Genomic DNA, 7,500 nt, shown 5'->3' on the forward strand with positions numbered 1-7,500 from the left:
GTAATGCGATATTACAATTTTTCGGACAAAGACAACGCTGTTAACGGCCAGGTACTCATTTTACACCCGAGTACGCTGAGAGAATGTTAGTAAAGAGCCTTTTCCAAGGACTCAACAATGAGCCAAGCGCGAGGCTCGAACCCAGGACCTTCCGATCCGAAAACGAGTGTCATACCACTAGACCACATAGCCGACAATAAGTATCTGGGTTGACTATGTTCAATCCTTCACAATCTATTTTCAAAATTCTAGTTACAATACAAATCCATTATTATAACTCTGCTCTACTTTCATGTCCAATTTTTATAGCATTGCTTGTAACTGCTGCAAATTTTATGGATATTTTATTTCATTTTATTATATTTGATGTTTATTTTGCTTTTAATTAGCTACGTATTTTCATCAAATAGTTCATGAGAGTGTATAAATATGTGCTAATATAATGATGAATGATGTGTAACACTGTGATAATTTCCATTCAGGATCAATAAATTATAACTTATCTTATCTTATCTTTCTAGGTCAGTTCGTGTCAGGTCGGTCAACATCCTCTCGCTCATAATGTTTATATGTGACCCGCCGTATCAAAGCGGTATTATGTCGGGATCCAATCGGGACGGGGAATTGAATTCATAGCCACAAATATCCGACTTGGGTTTAATTTCTGTACGTTATGGGGGAGTATAAAGACTATTTCTTGCATTGCAAAAACTTCTAAGCTCCAATTTCTGATCATTCTATGTCTAAATTCACTTTTTGGGGTCTGAATCATCCCGACATAATACCGTTTTGAGACGGAGGGTCACATATATAGAATGCGTCTGGCTGAGGAGCTCACAACATTGCCATCCGGAAGTATAACGGACCAACAAACAAAACTATGTGCAACCATGCACTTTTATAATTTGGATATTACAGTTAAGTGAGAGTTACACATAAACGTGGAAGGCAAAAAAACAATAACTGACCTGAGTGACGTCAAATTTATTCTACCTATATGGAATACATTTGATATAATTTGGCACGGGTGTTCGCATTTTCTAATATCCAGTCGGGCGATTTCTTCTCATAAAAGTCTCTCAGACTATTGACATTCAAAATGATCCGCCAGCCGCTTATAGATAGTATGCGCTTGGCTAAGAAGCTCATAACATTACCATCCGGAAGTATAACGGATCAACACACAAAACTGTGTATCCATGAACGTTTATAGTCGGGTTAATAATGTTCAGTGAGCATTACTCATAAACGCGGATGGCAAAAAACAATAACAAAGACCTGAGTGACGTCTTCTTCGAACTATCTATACGGGACCAACACACAAATCTGTGTGCAACCTTAAACGTATATATATATATATATATATATATATATATATATATATATATATATATATATATATATAGTATGCGCTTGCCTAAGAAGCTCACAGCATTGCCATCCGGAAGTATAACGGACCAACACACAAAACTGTAATCTTCAACGTTTATAGTCTGGTTAATACAGTTTAGTGAGGATCACTCATAAACGCGGATGGCAAAAAAAAAAAAACCAAAAAAAAAAAAAAAAAAAAAACAATAACAAAGAACTAAGTGACGTCAAGATCGTTCTATCAATAATCTGAATGATAAAATTTAGTGAGAACTACTCATACAAATGGCTGGCTAAAACAATTACAAAAAGCGGGGTGACATCAATTTCGTTATAAAAAATAAATAAATAAAAACAAAATAAAATAAAATTCCCTTTATTCATCCCCAAGGGGAAATTTGTCTTTAGGGTCTATTCCAAGGGAAGACTGGAATAACCCAGCGTCAGCCGCAATGCAGCGCCGCAATGTGAGCTACTTACACATACTCTCACACACAAACACAGAGAAAGAAGGAAAGAGAGAGAGAGAGAGAGAGAGAGAGAGAGAGAGAGAGAGAGAGAGGGAGAGAGATAGAGAGATAGATAGATAGATCTTTATTTTATATAGCGCAATATCCACTAAACGTGCTCAAAGCGCTTTACCAGGGGTCCCTGGCCTACAGCAACACAAAACATGCAGGACGAGACATGACGCCTGTCAGGCGATATTATAAATTTTTGGGACAGAGACAACGCTGTTAACGGCCAGGTACTCATTTTACACCTGAGAGAATGTGAGTAAAGAGCCTTCTCCAAGGACTCAACTATGCGCCGAGCGAGGCTCGAACCCAGGACCTTCCGATCCAAAAGCGAGTGTCATACCACTAGACCATATACACGCACAATACTACAATGATAAGGTTAAAGGTTAAATTATAAAGTTTCAAGAAACCCTAGAGCGTGCACTCAGATTTTATAAAAAACAATCAATATTGACATTTAATAAAACAGAACATCAAAGGAAAATTAAAATCCTCAGAGGCATTTCATTCCCTTACATGCCTGCATGCGTAGTCATGGCGGAGGTAATTGGTACTCTGATGATTGTGGTGGTTGTTGTGGTGGTGTTGGTGGTGGTTGTTGTTGTGGTGGTGGTGGTGGTGGTTGTGCTTTTTGTTGTGATGGTGGTAGTGGCGGTTGGTGTGGTGGGGGTGGTTGTTATTGTGGTGGTGGTTGTTGTTGTGATGATTGTTGAAATACTCCTCCTCCTCATCCTCCTCATCCTACTACTACTACTACTACTACTACTACTACTACTACTACTACTACTACTACTACTACTACTACTACTACTACTACTACTACTACTACTACTACTACTACTACTACTACTACTACTACTACTAATAATAATAATAATAATAATAATAGTAATAATAATAATAAAAATACTACTACTACTACTACTACTACTACTACTACTACTACTACTACTACTACTACTACTACTACTATTATTATTATTATTATTACTACTACGACTACTACTACTATTACTACTACTACTACTACTACTACTACTACTACTACTACTACTACTACTACTACTACTACTACTACTACTATTATTATCATTATTACGACTACTACTACTACTACTACTACTACTACTACTACTACTACTACTACTACTACTACTACAACTACTACTACAACTACCACTACTACTATAGCTACTTTTACTACAACTACTTCTACTAATAGTACTACTTCATCTTCCTCTCTTCTACATCTCATTCCTTGAAATAAGTCAAGATCAAATTATAATGCTGTATCAAGTCTAACAGTATTATAATTGCCAAAGGAAATTCTATCGCTCTTTGAAGAAAATTGTTTTTTAATACTATTCTCAATAATCAATTCCCTTTGACAGTATGATCAAATTACTTAAATTATAGGGGGTGAAAAAATAGAATTATAGAGCCTTTAATTATAATATGTCGTACGACACACTCTAAAAGTACACGATTTCAAAGTTTTGCATGAAAACCCCTACTTCAAAGATATAATTATATCGATCAATTAAAATGAACGTCAGTCCTCTTGTCAGAAAACTCTCAAATATAGGACTCTATCGATTCAATTCAATTGAGCTTTTATATAGCGCAATATCCACTAAATGTGCTCAAAGCGCTTTACAAGGGGTCCCTTGTCAACAGCAACATTTAACAAGTTGGACGGGACATAACGCCTATTAGGCGATATTGCAAGTTTTCGGACAAATACAACGCTGTTAACGGCCAGGTACTCATTTTACACCTGAGTACGGTGAGAGAATGTGAGTAAAAAGTCTTTTCCAAGGACTCAACTATGCGCCAAACGCAAGGCTCGAACCCAGGACCTTCCGATCCGAAGGCGAGTGTCATACCACTAGACCACATAGCCGCACACTATGTAGTCTTGGGGTATGACACTCGCTTTTAGATCGGAAGGTCGTGGGTTCGAGCCTCGCTCGGCGGGTAGTTGAGACCTTGGAAAATGCTCTTTACCAACACTCTCTCGTAGTACTCAGGGGTAAATGAATATCTCGCCGTTTATGACGTTGTCTCTGTCCGAAAAAAAAAACAACAAAAAACAAACTGCAATAGTATCATATCTCTTTCTACATGTTACCTGTTGCTGTTGGTCTACGACCCTTTGTAAAGCTCTCTGTGTACTTTAATGGATGTTAAATTTCTAAAAAAAAAAAATTGAGCTTTATATAGCGCAATATCCACTAAATGTGCTCAAAGCGCTTTACAAGGGGTCCCTGGCCAACAGCAACATTTAACATGTAGGACGGGACATGACGCCTGTTAGGCGATATTACAATTTTTCGGACAAAGACAATGCTGTTAACGACCAGGTACTCATTTTACACCTGAGTACGGTGAGAGAATTTTAGTAAAAAGCCTTTTCCAAGGACTCAACTATGCGCCGATCCGAAATAGCCGCATATTGCGCTATATAAAAGCTCAAGTTTTTAATGACCTTGATCCGTTAACAATGAGTCTTTTTTATTATTTTATTTTTTAGATAATATTATTATGCATATCAATATATATTGCTTGACACTTGCTTTATCAACAATCAATTGTCTCGTGTAAATGTAAAGCTATGCCTTGGAGGGGAAAATACTTCGTGACAATTTCAAAACGTTTTCAGAGGGGTTTCTCCAAGACAGGATCGATGAAATGGAAGGTTTACAAGATTTTAATAATTGTTACAAACACGCCACCTGCGTTCTCGGTCTAAATGTGACCCACCGTATCAAAGCGGTATTATGTCGGGATCCACTCGGTAAGGGAAATTGAATTCATAGCCCCAAATATCCAACTTGGGTTTAATTTCTCTACGTTATGCTGGAGTGTAAAGACTATTTCTTGCATTGCAGAAACTTCTAAGCTCCAATTTCTCATCATTCTATCTCTAAATTCACTTTTTGGGGTCTGAATCATCCCGACATAATACCGTTTCGAGACGGAGGGTCACAAATACATAATTGGATACGAATTGGATGGGCAAAATCAATAGATTGGAAGTTTTGTAAGATTTTAATAATCTTTTCAAGCAAGCCACCTTCGCTCCTGGTGTCAACCGCATAATTCAATATAATATTGGTATAGAGAATTTGCACCGATTTACCATGTTCAATGCGCATCAAAATGTGTCAATCACTCCATCCAGAAGGCAATTTGGACAAAAATTTACAACAGTACAAGTCGCCATTTAGGCGTCCATTTTTTTTAGACTAACACTCACACAATATGTGACCCTCCGCCTCAAAACAGTATTATGTCGGGATGATTCAGACCCCAAAAAGTGATTTTAGAGATAGACTGATGAGAAATTGGAGCTTAGAAGTTTTTGCAATGCAAAAAATAGTCTTTATACTCCAGCATAACGTAGAGAAATTAAACCCAAGTTGGAAATTTGTGGCTATGAATTGAATTTCCCTTACCGAGTGAATCCCGACATAATACCGCTTCGATACGGTGGGTCACATATGATATTGGTATAGAGAATTTGCACCGATTTACCATGTTCAATGCGCATCAAAATGTTTCAATCACTCCATCCAGAAGGCAATTTGGAACAAAAAAATATTTCCCTGTAGAACAGTACAACTCGCAATTTAGGCGTCCATTTTTTAAAGACTAACACTAACACAATATACGTTTACTGACCATTAGTCAGGTACTCATTCAGACTTGAATCAAGAGAGGTAATGTGTGTAAAGTGCCTTACCCAAGTACACAGAGGCGGGACCAGAATTTTCAACAATCCTTGTTCTATTATTATTGTAATCCCGCCACTTCAAAACGGTAATATGTTTAGGTGCTTTCAGGCTATGCCGTCTTGTGATTGGGCACTCGTCATCGGATGGGAAGGTTAAGACGTTCGAGCCTCGCTCCCGCATTGTTGAGGCTTTGCAAAAAGGGCTCTTTACTCCCATTATCTCAACATACTCAGGTGTAAAATGAATACCTGGCCGTTATAATCTTTGTCTCTGTCAAAAAAAAAAAAAATGTAATATCGCCTAACAGACGTTATGTCTCGTCCTAGCACTAACATATAGTGCGGTTATGTGGTCTAGTGGTATGACACTCGCTTTCGGATCGGAAGGTCCTGGGTTCGAGCCTCGCGCTCGGCGCATAGTTGAGTCCTTGGAAAAGGCTCTTTACTCACATTCTCTCACCGTAATCAGGTGTAAAATGAGTACCTGGCCGTTAACAGCGTTGTCTTTGTCCCAAAAAATGTAATATCGCCTAACTTCATTTTAAATGTTGCTGTTGACCAGGGACCCCTTGTAAAGCGCTTTGAGGACGTTTAGTGGATATTGCGCTATATAAAAACTCAATTAATTTGAATGTTTAAGCATCAAGCTTATTTAGACATAAAGATCTGACAGATATGCGTGACACGGTGCCAGGCAAAACAAGGAAGGAAAACACACCAAAAAAAAAACAAAAAAAAAACAACAAAACAACACACACAAAAAACATCCCAATCAAATCAGTCTTACTCGACTGGGAATCGAACCTCAGACCTTCTGATTATCGGTTATCAGAAGCTCTGGGGTTCAATCCCAGTCGAGGAAGACATTTTTGGGATGTTTGGGGGTTGGGGGTGGGGTTGGGGGTTGGGTTGGGGGTTGGGGGTTGGGTTGGGGGTTGGGTTGGGGGTTGGGGGTTGGGTTGGGGGTTGGGGGTTGGGTTGGGGGTTGGGTTGGGGGTTGGGTTGGGGGTTGGGGGTTGGTGGTTGGGTTGGGGGTTGGGGGTTGGGTTGGGGGTTGGGGGTTGGGTTGGGGGTTGGGGGTTGGGGGGTGCAGCAATTGTCTGCTAATGGCAAGTTAACGACTGCGTTCCCCGAATCTATACACGATCGACCAGACCAACGTGGTGGAAGAAAACCAGGATCTGTCTTCAGCCGTTGCTACACGAAGCCCGGTGCACGATAAGGTCTGAAGACAGTATCTTGTTCGCGCCCCTGATTTCGTGAAGCGACGTCTCAGGACATATCCTTGGTTTTCTTCCTTTTCGTTGGTCGATCGTAATCGTTAACTCGCTAATGTCGCGAACGAAACTACACGTCACCAATACAATCAATAATCATTTTAAAATCCCCATCACGTCTCACAACCCACAGTTTAATTCTGATTGGCTGATTATTTCATTGACAGATCAATAATAATGGCGGCATGTGATGACATCATACATCTCACATTTCCTCAATAGATTTATCGTTATGTGTGCATTTCAGAAAATCATAATTTCTTGTCCATCACTTGTGCATGAGCGATATATATTTTTTCTTATAACTTCAACTTATCAATCTTGAAAATATTAGATTGAAGAAGTATTTTGAATTTAATATTTATTCAAAGTCTATGAAATAATGTAAACTTAACTTGGTGTTTTTTTAATTCAGTCACCATTTATTCATTTATTAAGATTCTATTTCATTCATTTATAGTGGCTTTGATTCTAAGTCAGGTTCTATATCTAATCAAATTAAGAAACTAAGGAGCAGGCACCGGTGTAAACTAAAGAAGATCTGAACAAGTGTGTATGAAAGGTGCCAGACAAAACAAGAAAGAAAAATAGAAGC

General features: G+C 38.6%; 3 protein-coding genes across 16 annotated transcripts in view; 2 read left to right on the forward strand and 1 right to left on the reverse strand.

Moving 5' to 3' along the window:
• The window catches only part of LOC144960623 (uncharacterized), a 116,956-nt gene that overhangs the window by 30,233 nt on the left and 79,223 nt on the right, over positions 1 to 7,500 (reverse strand). The window lies entirely within an intron of this gene.
• The window catches only part of LOC144960466 (uncharacterized), a 16,268-nt gene continuing 15,894 nt past the window's right edge, over positions 7,127 to 7,500 (forward strand). The window contains exon 1 of one of the 2 annotated variants that reach the window (XM_078893578.1): positions 7,127 to 7,248. The gene's annotated coding sequence lies outside the window, so the exon portion shown is untranslated. Of the gene's footprint in view, positions 7,290 to 7,500 lie in introns of both variants that reach the window. The other variant, XM_078893577.1, reaches the window with a different exon arrangement.
• The window catches only part of LOC144960467 (uncharacterized), a 16,112-nt gene continuing 15,894 nt past the window's right edge, over positions 7,283 to 7,500 (forward strand). The window contains exon 1 of the mRNA XM_078893579.1: positions 7,283 to 7,500. This exon is cut by the window's right edge and continues 24 nt beyond it. The gene's annotated coding sequence lies outside the window, so the exon portion shown is untranslated.

The sequence above is a fragment of the Berghia stephanieae genome, chromosome 15 (genome assembly GCF_034508935.2).
Source record: "Berghia stephanieae isolate SIO BIC M18660-M18661 chromosome 15, UCSD_Bste_1.3, whole genome shotgun sequence".
NCBI lineage: Eukaryota > Metazoa > Mollusca > Gastropoda > Nudibranchia > Aeolidiidae > Berghia > Berghia stephanieae.